A 13701-nucleotide genomic window follows, 5' to 3' on the forward strand; every position below is an offset into this window, starting at 1 on the left:
AAGTCAGCCTCAGTAGACGGCGTCCCTGTGTATAGATAAACAGGCAGTGTTATCATTCGTAATTTATTCAGCCTGAGAATTACTTGTAAAGAGGAAATGACACTTTTTTTTTTTTTTTTTGAGACAGAGTCTCAAGCTGTCCCCCTGGGTAGAGTGCCGTGCCATCACAGCTCACAGCAACTTCAACCTCTTGGGCTTAAGCAATTCTCTTGCCTCAGCCTCCCAAGAAGCTGGGACTACAGGTGCCTGCCACAACGCCCGGCTATTTTTTTTGTTGTTGCAGTTGTCATTGTTTTAGGAGGCCTGGGCCAGGTTGGAACCTGCCAGCCTTGGATGTATGTGGCCAGTGACTTACTCACTGAGTTACAGGCGCTACCTGACGCATTTTTCTTTAGTGTTAACCTCACATCAGCAAGTTGTGCTGGTACCCGTTAAGCTCCCGTCACGAGACGCTCAACCGTGATCACGTGTAAACAGTAACGGAGACTCAACCTCCTCCTCATAAACCCCACTTGACGACAGATATTTATTTTTTATCTGCTTGTTAAATCTGATAATGGTCAGCACTGGAGCCGAGCAAATATGATTCAAACCCAGTGCATTTGTGAGTAAACAAGTCCTCCAGTCCACATGCAATTTCCCCTTTGATAATGCAAACCATTCTGTTAGAGTTAGATTGGCCCAAGGATATCTAGATTTCATATTCTAGAGCAGATTGGCTGTGTATAACCTGCTACCCTCCAGGTCACATGGTAATCTTGTGAGGGCTCTTCTTGCTTACCTGTGATAGCACATGTCCTGGGAGTAAGATGTACTCGGCCAGGCTGGGGCAGACAGGACACAGCTCATCTGGTTGGTTTAGGTCCTAACTCATGTTCATCCTATCTCCCATTGTCACTGCTTTGTAAATTTAGCTCCCATCCAAAATATGCCCATCTTGAATAGTTTAGGAAGAATGATTTAGGAAATTCACTTTTTTTTTTTTAATTGTCTGGAGTTCTTTGAGGGTACAAAGAATTAGGTTACAGTGTTTGCATTTGTTAGGTAAAGTCCTTCCATGGTATACACATACCCCAGCTTATTAACCCATTCCCGGGTTGGTGGGCATTTAGACTGTTTCCACATCTTGGTGATTATAAACTGAGCTGCAATAAACAGTCTAGTGCAAATATCTTTATGACAAAATGATTTTTGTTTCTAATTGTGTCCCACCCCCAAGAAGAGTGTCAGACATGACCCACATCCCCCTCCCTTCTCCCCTCTCCCCCTCCCTCAAACCCCTACCCCCCACCTTGAATTGATTTGAGTTTTCCTCTTATGTGGGTATATATTAGACCATCTACTGGCTTCATATGAGAACTGAGTACATTGGATGATTCTTGCTTCTCCATTCTTGTGATGCTTTACTAAAAAGAATGTGTTCCACCTCCACCCAGGTTAATACAAAAAAAAAAAAAAAAAGTCTCCGTCTTTTTTAATGGCTGAATAGCATTCTGATCCGGCAATCCCATTACTTGGCATCTACCCAAAAGAAACAAAAATCATTTTATCATAAGGACATTTGCACTAGACTGTTTATCGCAGCTCAATTTATAATCACCAAGATGTGGAAACAGCCTAAATGCCCACCGACCCGGGAATGGGTTAATAAGCTGGGGTATATGTATACCATGGAAAACTATTCAGGAAATTAACTTCTAAATGGGAAATATTGTAATTGGTTGTCACTGATTTGTGCTGATTATTTTATTTACAATAGGACTTGGATCGGTTTTTGCTTTGAACTTTTATGGATAAAACTATGATTTTGAAAATGGAAGCACAGAACAGAACAGACTTGGTGAGGCCACTCTGACTGTTCTCTAGAATCCTGGCCTTCTGATGAAGAAAGTTTGACTTATTCCCCTCTCTGCATATTGAGCGACAGATGGCCGGACACTCTTCATCCCGTAACAGGGGGCCAGGGTTTTTAGAGACAGTTTGATGGGTAGAGTTTAGGCAACCAGGGTCTGCTAATTGGCTGGTTTGGGGGAGAAACCATCAGTCCCTTGGTGTGAGCTGCTGTCTGAGTGGGTCTGTTACTGGAATGTAGGAGGTGGAACACATCTTAAAAACCACTCCAGGGTAAAGAAGCAAACAGAGGCAACTGTGAGTTTTGTCAAGCACATGAGGGGACAATGGCTGGAAATTTTCATTATTTTAGCTGAAGCTGCTTTTAGCTCTCACCTTGCACCTTCACCCATCTCTAAGTGGGTTTCCATTTCACAGCCAACTCTATCAATTATAATTTCACAGGCTGGGCGTGGTGTCTCATGCCTATAATCCCAGCACTGTGGGAGGCAGAGGAGGGAGAATTGCTTGAGCTCAGGAGTTGGAGACTCACCTGAGCAAGAGTGAGACCCCGACTCATGAAAAAAATGGAAAAACCCAGCTGGGCGCCGCGGCGAGCGCCTGTAATCCCAGCGGCTTCCGGAGGCTGAGGCAGCGGGGTGCCCACAGCCCGAGTCTAAGTTTGCAGTGAACTGTGACGCCACTGCACTCTGCTCAGGGCATAGGGTGGGACTCTGTCTCAACAACAACAACAACAACAACAATAATTTCACAGGATGTGAATACATACTTAGAAATGAAATCATAAAAAAATTACCCCAAAGTCAAGCTAAGTTTGGTGAACACATCAAACCAACGAAACTATTTTCCCCAGGAAGCACGCCTTATAACACATCCATCATCAAATCTCCAAAGCAAAGTCACAGTGAAGTAAAGGGATCCTTAAGAGATTAAGGATCTTTCGTCCTTGGAAGGGAGCAATGGTGAGAATTACAGGAGGGGCTGAGGTGTGTCATCCTCAGCAGAGATGCTGAAACCCTAACTCCAGGACCTTACAACATGACTTTATTTAGAAACAGAATCTTTTTTTTTTTTTTTTGAGACAGAGCCTCAAGCTGTCCCCTGGGTAGAGTGCTCTGGCATCACAGCTCACAGCAATCTCCAACTCCAGGGCTCAAGCGATTGGAAATAGAATCTTAATAGAGGTAATCAAGTTAAAATCAGACCATTAGGAGTACGGTTGGTCCAATGTGACTGGTGGCCTTTTGAAAACAGGAGATTTGGCCACAGACTCAGAATTGGACATAGGGAAGTGAAGAGATTCAAGGTGCCCTCAGACGCCTGCAGAGATGTTTACACACATCTCAGGCAGCACCCAGACCAATGTCCTTAAATGACAAAGCACATAGAACCTGAAAACAGATTCTGCTCTTGAAGTAAGAATCCAAATAGATTTTGGAGCCAGTTAAGGAAGAGAGAAGTGCAAATGATGAAGGAGGGAAAAAAACACCAGGACTTAAAAGGAAACTGTAGAGGAAATTGGGACACACGGGAGGAGAAAGGACATCAGCTCTTCTTCTGGGGGATCACTTAGGAGTAGAAAGTCTCTCTGCTGATTGACATAACCACCAATGAGGAGTCACAGAAGCTTCCTCCATGGCTCTCAACTGATGATTCCCTCAAATCCTCAGAAAAGGGCACTGCCTGATCTATGTGTGAGTTCCTGAGGTTTCAGACCATTGTTCTGCACCACAATCCATGCCACCCCATTCCAAGGTGCAGGGTCGCAGTTTCACGTCTGGCAGCTAGAAAGACCACATTTCCCAGTCCCTACAGGTAGAGGGGGTCATGTGACCATTGGGGGTCTCACCAATGTGCTGAGATAGAGAGTGACGTCAGCATGATTCAGCTATGGGATATAATCTGGCAGGTGGATAGATGGGCCTTGGGGTCCCCACTTCTTTTTCACCTCCTTCCTACTAACTGGGATTGGTAAGGACAGGCTGAGATTTTACAGAGGTAAGCAGTGCCTGGGTGGGTGCAGAGCAACAACATGGCAGGAACCTGGGCTCCTGATTCAGCAGATTCCCACAGGGAAACTCACAGTAGCGCCTTCAGAAGAATAGATACCCAGCCCTAAACCCCTGTCTGTGTTACAAAAATGCCATAGGCAACCCAGTGAACAGATAGAATTCCTATTAAATTGTCAACGTAGAAACTAAATTCTTGTTACCAGCCTCTCTTAATGTGAACATCCATCTTCTACGGGGTGCTGCTACTGAAGCCCTAACAAGGCTACATGAGTCTACCTGCTGAAATCTGGAGATTGTTTATTCACTTCCAAGGCTGCTGTTATAGAGAAGTTGGGGAACTGGACTCACAGTAAGGGTCAAGGACCCAGGGCACTCTGCGCACTCAGTGAAGTATTGACTAGCAATAAATCTAGTCTAGAGTAAAATTCTTTGAAGATATCACTACTTTCAGATAGGAAGATGTGGTGTAACACTCCCATGAGAAGAAATCTGACGTTATACTAAGATGAAATTACGGCATTGCTGATGTTAACTTTTACTGACAGAATATAAAAGAAACAAAGGGTAAGAGGGGACCAAACAGCTCTTTGAGGACATATCCCCTCTGCTCTCTGGAACTGCTGGCTTTTCTGTAAATAAAAGTGAAACTTCTGATCTTTCATCCACTTCTCCATCGATTGGCTTGGGTGACAGGAGGATGGACTCCTCGGTCTGGCAACATTCCAAAAAAATATTTAAAGAGGTTTATTCTGAGCCAAAGTGAGTGATTGAGGCATGGACAATAAAGTGTCAAAAGATCCTGAGAATTATGGGTCTAAGGCAGGTTAATGTTTAGTTTCACAGATGCAGGTAAAATCATAAATCAGTCATACACTGGTTTGGCGCAGAAAGGTCGGGACTTCTCCAAGCAGGGGCCTTACACATCCACAAGTGGGTTTCAGATATTCCTTAGTAGGTAACTGTTGGAGACAATTAAGCTTTGTCTAAAGACTTAGAGTTGGTAGGAAAAAATAAAATAAAATACTTGAGTTTAGATAAGTGGTCTTCTACCTGTCTGAGATATTCTACTAGAAGTTGGAAAGTAAGCCACATATACTGGGTTTATTAAAAAATGTTTTGGGTAGTGCCTGTGGCTCAGTCAGTAGGGCATTGGCCCCATATACTGAGGGGAAGCAGGTTCGAACCCAGCCCTGGCCAAACTGCAACAAAAAATAGCTAGGCCTTGTGGTGGGCGCCTATACCCCCAGCTACTCGGGAGGCTGAGGCAAGAGAATCGCCTAAGCCCAAGAGCTGGAGGTTGCTGTGAGCTGTGATGCCATTGCACTCTACCAAGGGTGACAAAGTGAGACTCTGTCTCTAAAAACAAACAAAAACAAAATGTTTAGTGAAATTTTACAGTTTGTACATTGTGACTTACCAGGCCTTTTAGAAAGGAATATGAACAAGATTAAAGAAAAAAGCTCGGCACCCATAGCACAGTGGTTATGGCGCCAGCCGCATACACCAAGCCTGGTGGGTTCGAACCCAGCCAGGGCCTCTTAAACAAGGACAACTGCAACAAAAAAGTAGCCAGGAGTTGTGGTGTGTGCCTATAGTCCCAGCTACATGGGAGGCTGAGGCAAGAGAATGGCTTAAGCCCGAGATTTTGAGGTTGCTGTGAGCTGTGACACCATGGCATTCTACCCAGGGCGACATAGTGAGACTCTGTCTCAAAAACAAACAAACAAAAGATTAAAGAAAAAAAAAGAAGAAATCAGATTTCAGTCCTTGAAACGGTGGAGTATATGCTATAGGACTCTAACTTAGCTATCAATAATGAAACTGCTAGGGCAGCGTCTGTGGCTCAAAGGAGTAGGGAGCCGGCCCCATATGCTATAGGTGATGGGTTCAAGCCCGGCCCAGGCCAAAAACTGCAAAAAAAAAAAAGTCAAACTGCTTTAAAACTTAAATGTAACAATCTCAAAAAATTTACAAAAATAAAAGAATTGGGTAGATGATAAAAAAGAAATAGCTATATACTGTCCACTATTCCTCAAATTCAAAAACTACTAGTTTCTATTTTGAAGCTTTCTTCCTGCTTGGAACCTGAACTGCTGTTAAAACAGGTGTATTTGTTTTGTATCAACCACTGCAGCAGACACCCCTTAGCCTAAATCATGAACATTGCAGAGTTTGTTTTTTTTCTTTTTGCTTTTCCTTTCCTTTTTTACCTTTTCTCATCTAATCTGAAATGATCCCTAGGAACATGGCAGTATAAGGTTTGGCAAACTGGAAATAAAACCATCTGAAATAGCACGTCGCGTTTTAACCCCAAAACACAACTTATTTTTCAGTAAAGTTATCCATTTGTTGGGGAGTTCCGTTAATCACAAAGCATGTACAACTCACTCTTTCTCCTTTTTCTTCTGAAATTTTGACCCAAGGCAACATTCTGGTACAGACAAGTGGAAGAGACAAGTTCTGGCCTGGGTAAACAACCCTCTCTGATGTCTGCAACCCTCTAACGAGGCTGTGATTTATGCCTCCAGGAGAATGCTAATTTTCCAAGCCAGCAAATCAATCTTGGCAATTAACACTAATTACCGGCAGTGGTGTTTACATCAGGTGCAAGCCAAGAACCGAATCTTTCATACAACATTTAAAAAAAAAAAAAAGCAGTATGTTTTAAGTTCAAGTGGTTCTCAGATTTTAGCCTGCATACATGTCAGCTCCCGAGAGGGCAGATGGCCCCTCAGAGGGCCTGGACTGCAGCCCTAGACCTTGGATTGGGCAGATGTGACCAAATGCATTTCTATCAAATTCCCTATCTGACCCTGCTCATCCAAGGACTTTCCTTATCAAAGCTCCCTTCCTTTAGGGGTGTCCAACCTGCATAGCCCTGTGCTGATAATGTGAGTTCTGTTTTGTTTTTTCAAGTTTGTAGAGCTTTATCATGGCAACTCTACGAAACTAATATATCATTATAGACACACATGTACATACAATGCATTTTTCTGATAATAACAATCCTCAGCTTTCTTTACTCAATTAATATGCCAATGTTTGCAGGTATATTTCTGTAGTTACTACGGTTGGATAACAGATTTTTCTTTTCATAGATTTGGAGGATCATGACTCTTTTTAAAGACAATTTCAGGCTGTTATCGGTTTCCTTTCTTTCTACAAATCTCTTTATATCAAGGATATTCATCTTGTATCAGTTATATAGGTGGGCGATTTTTTCTTCCCAGATTGTTATGTGTTCTTTAGACCTGTTTTTTCCCCCCAAATAGGTTGTTTGCAAATTTTAATAGATTCGTATGGCTAAGAAAGTAATGTTTTCTGCATAAAAACACCTAATTAATGGACTAGGGACATAACACATCAATCCCCTGTCTTAGCAGGATTGGAGAGCACTGTCCACTTTGGAAGCTACAGGGCTCTCTGCAGGACAGCTATGGCCCAAGGAGGGGCGCAGGATTTGAGTCACCATGGTTTCCCAGCAGTTGTACACTTTTTCTATCCTTTTTGCGGCATCAGATTCTGAAAAAAGGTATGCATGGTCAAACCAATCAACATAGCTTTCACCTCATTTACTTGATTATTGTGCCAAAACATCTGTGTTCTACACTTGACAGATTTGACTTGCACCTTGTCATATGCTCCATAGGTGTGTTCCCACCTGTTACCCTCCCTCAGTCAAACCTTCCCCTCCCCTCCCTTACCTCTTCATTTCTCTCCTTCATCCTGGGCTATAGTTGTGTTCTATCTTTCATAAGAAAGTGTGAGTAAATCTAAGGAGGTTTCCTAGAAGTACTGAGCACATTGGATACTTTTTCCTCCATTCTTGAGACTTTTACTCAGGAGAATATGTTCCAGGTCCCTCCATGTAAACCTAAAAGAGGTAAAGGCTCCATCTTTTATAAGGCTGCATAGTATTCCAGGGTGTACATATACCACAATTTATTAATCCGTTCGTGGGTCGATGGGCACTTGGGCTTCTTCCATGGTTTGGCTATTATCATCTATTGATGATTTGACATTCAGGAAATCTTTAGTGGCAATTAAAATGCTTCCTTTATGGGTTGTATAAATAAAATAATGTATGTAAAGTGTTAAGTATTCTGCTAAATAAATAGTTGTTTAGTTAAAAAAGAAAAAAGTATGCCTGGGCCTTCTCTTTTACTCATGAGCATTTGTTAAGTGTTTTGTGTATGTAACGCGTGGCCCAAGACCAACTGTGCTTCTTCCAATGTGTGGCACCAAAGAAAAAAGTGTGGACACCCCTGTGTGGTCTCATCACCCTTTGGTAAACATTTTTTAAAAAAGTAAGACAACAGGGGCGGCGCCTGTGGCTCAAAGGAGTAGGGCGCCGGCCCCATATACCGGAGGTGGTGGGTTCAAACCCAGCCCCAGCCAAAAACTGCAAAAAAAAAAAAAAAAAAAAAAAGTAAGATGATAGAATGAGAGTCTGGTTGTTTGGCTTTATGGAAGAAAACTTAAATAAAGAACAAAACTATGCCTAATTTGCTTGCCCGCACACCACACCCGTGTGCAATTACTTCCCACGAATGCTGAGGTTTCCTGGGATAGCATGAATCCTTTTTTTGCATATGATTACAGAAATGTCTGTCATGTAGTAAACTGTAATCCTAAGTAAAGTTGCTTATTTTGTTAAAAAGAAAAAAGGAAAACAAATCCTAGTAGAGCTATGTGTGGCTCATCCTGGTGAGGCTGAAGGAACCCATCCCGGCATGGCTCAGAGTTCATGAGCAGCGCTCAGAGAACCCACATGACTGGTTCTAACGTGGCTCAGACAACCCAGATGGCTGGTTGTATTTAATGTGTATACACGGCAGCCTTCAGAATGAAAACCCACAGAGGCAGGGACATCGTCCGTTTTTATGCTGGTTTGATGAATCATGGGCAGCCATGTTCAATCCAGAAATAGGATTGAACCCCAAGGGCTTGGTCTGATGTGAACAGACTGAGTTCCAGTATAGGTCTACCATTCAGCAAAATGCACGTTCTCTGCCCCTGTCAGTGACGGACTGACCAACATAACATTCCCACACTTGGCTCTGTCATCTCCAGCTATGCATTCTGAAATTTCTGCACAGGACAGGTCAAACCACAGATGATTCCCGGCTCTACGGGGAATCTCAGGGCCCTCTGTGTGCATTCTAAAGTTCCTGCACAGGACAGGTCAAACCACAGATGATTCCCAGCTCTGCAGGGAATCTCAGGGCCCTCCGTGTGCATTCTAAAGTTCCTGCACAGGACAGGTCAAAGCACAGATGATTCCCAGCTCTGCGGGGAATCTCAGGGCCCTCCGTGTGCATTCTAAAGTTCCTGCACAGGACAGGTCAAACCACAGATGATTCCCGGCTCTGCGGGGAATCTCAGGGCCCTCCGTGTGCATTCTAAAGTTCCTGCACAGGACAGGTCAAACCACAGATGATTCCCAGCTCTGCAGGGAATCTCAGGGCCCTCCGTGTGCATTCTAAAGTTCCTGCACAGGACAGGTCAAACCACAGATGATTCCCAGCTCTGCGGGGAATCTCAGGGCCTTCCGTGTGCATTCTAAAGTTCCTGCACAGGACAGGTCAAAGCACAGATGATTCCCGGCTCTGTGGGGAATCTCAGGGCCCTCCGTGTGCATTCTAAAGTTCCTGCACAGGACAGGTCAAAGCACAGATGATTCCCGGCTCTGTGGGGAATCTCAGGGCCCTCCGTGTGCATTCTAAAGTTCCTGCACAGGACAGGTCAAACCACAGATGATTCCCGGCTCTGCGGGGAATCTCAGGGCCTTCCGTGTACATTCTAAAGTTCCTGCACAGGACAGGTCAAACCACAGATGATTCCCGGCTCTGCGGGGAATCTCAGGGCCTTCCGTGTGCATTCTAAAGTTCCTGCACAGGACAGGTCAAACCACAGATGATTCCCGGCTCTGCGGGGAATCTCAGGGCCCTCCGTGTGCATTCTAAAGTTCCTGCACAGGACAGGTCAAACCACAGATGATTCCCGGCTCTGTGAGGATCCTTGGGGCCCTCCGTGGCAATCAGCTCCTCTTCTCAACTATCTCAGAGCCACTGGTGTGAGTTGATTTCATGTCTGTGGTTGGGGTCTGAGGATTCTTTGCACTGACAAATTTCCAGCCTAACTCTCTCCTCAGAGAAACCCATTTTCTTGTGTTTAATATTCCACAGTGGTTTGAGAGTCCCAGAGACAAGCTGATACAAACCTCATGCTATTTATTTCATCACCTTTAACGGCAGCAGCCATCCTGACCACGTGCCTCTTCTTCCTCTGAGGGAGACAAAACTGGCCGAGGATTGATCCCTGAGCTGTGTGTATGTAAGACAAAGGGACAGATGTCCAGGCAGACCCTACCCAGGGCAGGCCTTCCTCTGCGTCCAGCTGCCTGCATTAGTCCCTGACGCCTGACAGTTCGAGGTTATAATCCTCATGTTATATTGGAGTGGACTTTAAAAAAAAAGGCTTAGAAAGGAGGAGACACTTGGACAAAACAGCATCGGGAACGCATGTTAAAAGAGGCCCCGAGTCTCTGCCCCTTGGACTCCAGAGCCCCTGTGTCCACTTTGTAATCTGTATCCTGATGCTCTCTGGGACTGCCCTAGCAAGGGACCACACACGTGTGTGCTGTCACAGTTCCTGAAGTCACAAATCTAGTATCAAGGGGGTCTCAGGGCCGCTCTCTCCACAGGCCCCAGGGGAGGCTCCTTCCTGCCTCTCCCAGCTCCTGGCGTCCCTGGGCTTGTGGCCACATCACTCCAGTCTCTGCCTCCATCTCCATGTGGCTTCTCCTGAGTCTGTGTCTCCTCTGCCGTGTTTTTCTTTGTCTCCAGATTCTGCTCATCTTATAAAAACAGCCCTCTTAAGGCATTAAGGGGCCACACAAATGCATCTTCACTTAATCCCGTCTGCAAAGATTCTATTTCCACATAAGGTCTGGGGTTAGGACACAGATAAATCTCTCCACACATGACTTCCCGGCACAGGAGCAAGGCTATCAAAGCCTTTCTGGTGTTTTCACAGCAATCACCACTCTCTACTATTAATTGCATATAATAATATGTTCTGTCTCTTCTTTGTTACAAGACTTTAATAAGGTCAAAGTCTTATAATATACATGAAAATGCTCCCTAAACATCCACATTCTTTACAAGGCAAGTGTATTAACAATTTCTGCCAAGTGTGGTTATTTTGGGTATTATCTGTTTTTCATTATTTAGACCAGAGATTGCTTTGGCAGACCATGTGAAGCCACAAATAACTCCCAGAGTAACTGACAGGCTACACAGCAGCAGGCCACGGAGGCGTGTCTGTGTGTGTGCGCTGAGCGGTGACACTGCCTGCATAGGGCACACCTGCAGACCGTCCACCCGACTCTTTCCCTCACGCAGTTAGATGTCTCTATGGCAGGTGCTCCTGGCTGTGTGGAGCCCCGGGCCCCTCCTGCATCCTCCCAGGACCCTGTACCCCCATGCACAGGGCCTGACCCTCTCAGCCCACAGGGTGAGGACAGGGAGCAGGTGGTGGCTTGGCCTTGCTTCCAGCTCTGACAGGGGCCCCAAGTCAGGACAGGAAGGCTGTGGGTCCCACAGAGGGTTTTCAGTGGGACCCTGTTTTCAGTGGGTCCCACTGAAACACCCCAGCCACCCTTCACACTTCACGACATAGGCCTCAGGCCACACAGTCATTCCAAGGAGACACACGCATGTTCACAAGTCCATATGCACACACACACACATGCACAGACCCTGACGCAGATCCGGACGTGTGCATACGTCTGTACCGAGCACACACAAGTGCACAAATGTGCACACACACACTGCTACAAGTATAGTAAAAACTCAGACACACCACATATTACACATGTACAGACAAACACTCAGGCACAAACTGTGTACTCAGCATGCACACCCCCATGCACAGTGCTCTCGTACTGTGCAAACTCACCAGCACACTGGCAGACGCAAGTTCTCACACTTCGGTGCACACACTGCCCAGGCACACACACCATTAAGCACCCTGGCACACTCACGAGTTCACACGCATGCACGCACACACACACACACAAGTGCACAGGCACACAGCCACGTTCCCAAATATCCACCTGTGCATGGGCGTCCCACGAACGTAGTCACACGTACACACTGGCATGTGACTATACACATGTGCACGGACCTGCAGGGGACCACGGAGGAGCAGCTCCAGCCAGGTTCTGCCCTCCCTGAAGGGCCCATCAGATGCCCAGGTCTGGGCAGCCCCTTCCTCCCCGGGACCTGCCCCGTGTCCACCAGCCACAGACACATCCGTCCCCTGCCACCTCCCGTGGTATCCACCCCTTCACAGGGTAGTCCCAGCAAGGCTCCGCATCACATAACTCTTTGCAGAGGCGCTGATGCATACAGGCGCTCAATGTGTCTAAGTAGACAGATGAATGCATCCTCAGAAACCCCACAGACCTCTTTCCTTCCAAACCACCCTCACTGTGTAGGGACATCCTACCATCACTGGCCCACAGGCCCTGTACCTCCTTTCAGGCATTAGCATTCTGAGGCCTGAGGGTGACCAGAGTGCCCTGCCCTGCTGTAAATTCCAGAGTCTGGTTGCCAAATCTGACCCCAAGACAGCCAAGCACCGAGGTCTTTCCAAGTGCAATGTTAAGGCTTTGTAACGTCAGGGCTGCCTGCACACACAGAAACAGAAACATGAGTCTGATAGCTGTGGGTTTGAGTGTTTATCTCCCTACACTGGGGAGTCGTGACCTCTTTGGGGATCTCCTGTATATTAGATATTTACATTATGATTCATACCAGTAGCAAAATGACAGTTATGAAGTAGCAACGAAATTAATTTTAGGGTTGGGAGTCACCACAACATGAGGAACTGTGTTAAATGGTCGCGGCATTAGGAACGTTGAGAACCACTGCTCTACAGAATCCCTAGGTGATGGTGTTGGGGGGAGCCTTTAGGAGGTGATGTGGTCCTCAGCCACGTGCATGGGACTAGTGTCCTTATAAAAGGGACCCCAGAGAGCTCTGTTGCCCATCCACCATGTGAAAACACAGGGAGAAGGCGCCGTCTCTGAACCAGGAGCTGAGTCCCCACCACTCACAGCATCTGCCATGCTGGGATCTTTGTTTTTTTAGAGAAAGAGTCACACTTTGTTGCACTGGGTAGAGTGCTGTGGTGTCACAGCTCACAACAACCTCCAACTCCTGGGCTTAAGCGATTCTCTTACCTCAGCCTCCCGAGTACCTAGGACTACAGGTGCCCGCCACAACGCCCGGCTATTTTTTCATTGCAGTTTGGCCAGGGCTGGGTTTGAACCCGCCACCCTTGGTATATGGGGCTGGCGGTGCCCCAGGTGGCCACTGAGCCACAGGTGCCGCCCCCAAGCCAAGATCTTAATCTTCAGCCTCCAGGACAGTGAGCAATTAATGTCTTTTGTTTATAAACCTCAGTATCCTTATCAAGGGACTCTAGAGAGCCCCCTGGCCCCTTCCACCATGTGAGGACACAGTGAGAAGGCGCCATCTATGAACCAGGAGCTGAGTCCCCACCACTCACAGCATCTGCCATGCTGAGATCTTCAGCCTCCAAAGTGGTGAGCAATAAATGTCTGTGGTTTGTAAGCCTCAGTGTCCTTAGAAAGGGACCCCAGAGAGCTCCCTCCCCCCATGTGAGGACACGTGAGTAGGCTCCATCTGTGAACCAGGGAGTGAGTCCCCACAACTCACAGCACCTGCCACATCGGGATCTTCAGCCTCCAGAGCTGTGAGCAATAATTATCTGTTGTTTGCAAGCCTCAAAGGAGCCCCCTCGCCCC

The 13701-nt window shown here is 46.3% G+C and overlaps 1 protein-coding gene across 1 annotated transcript in view; it reads right to left on the minus strand.

Moving 5' to 3' along the window:
- The window catches only part of DHRSX (dehydrogenase/reductase X-linked), a 170848-nt gene that overhangs the window by 42397 nt on the left and 114750 nt on the right, over positions 1-13701 (minus strand). The window lies entirely within an intron of this gene.

The sequence above is a fragment of the Nycticebus coucang genome, chromosome X (genome assembly GCF_027406575.1).
Source record: "Nycticebus coucang isolate mNycCou1 chromosome X, mNycCou1.pri, whole genome shotgun sequence".
Taxonomy (NCBI): domain Eukaryota; kingdom Metazoa; phylum Chordata; class Mammalia; order Primates; family Lorisidae; genus Nycticebus; species Nycticebus coucang.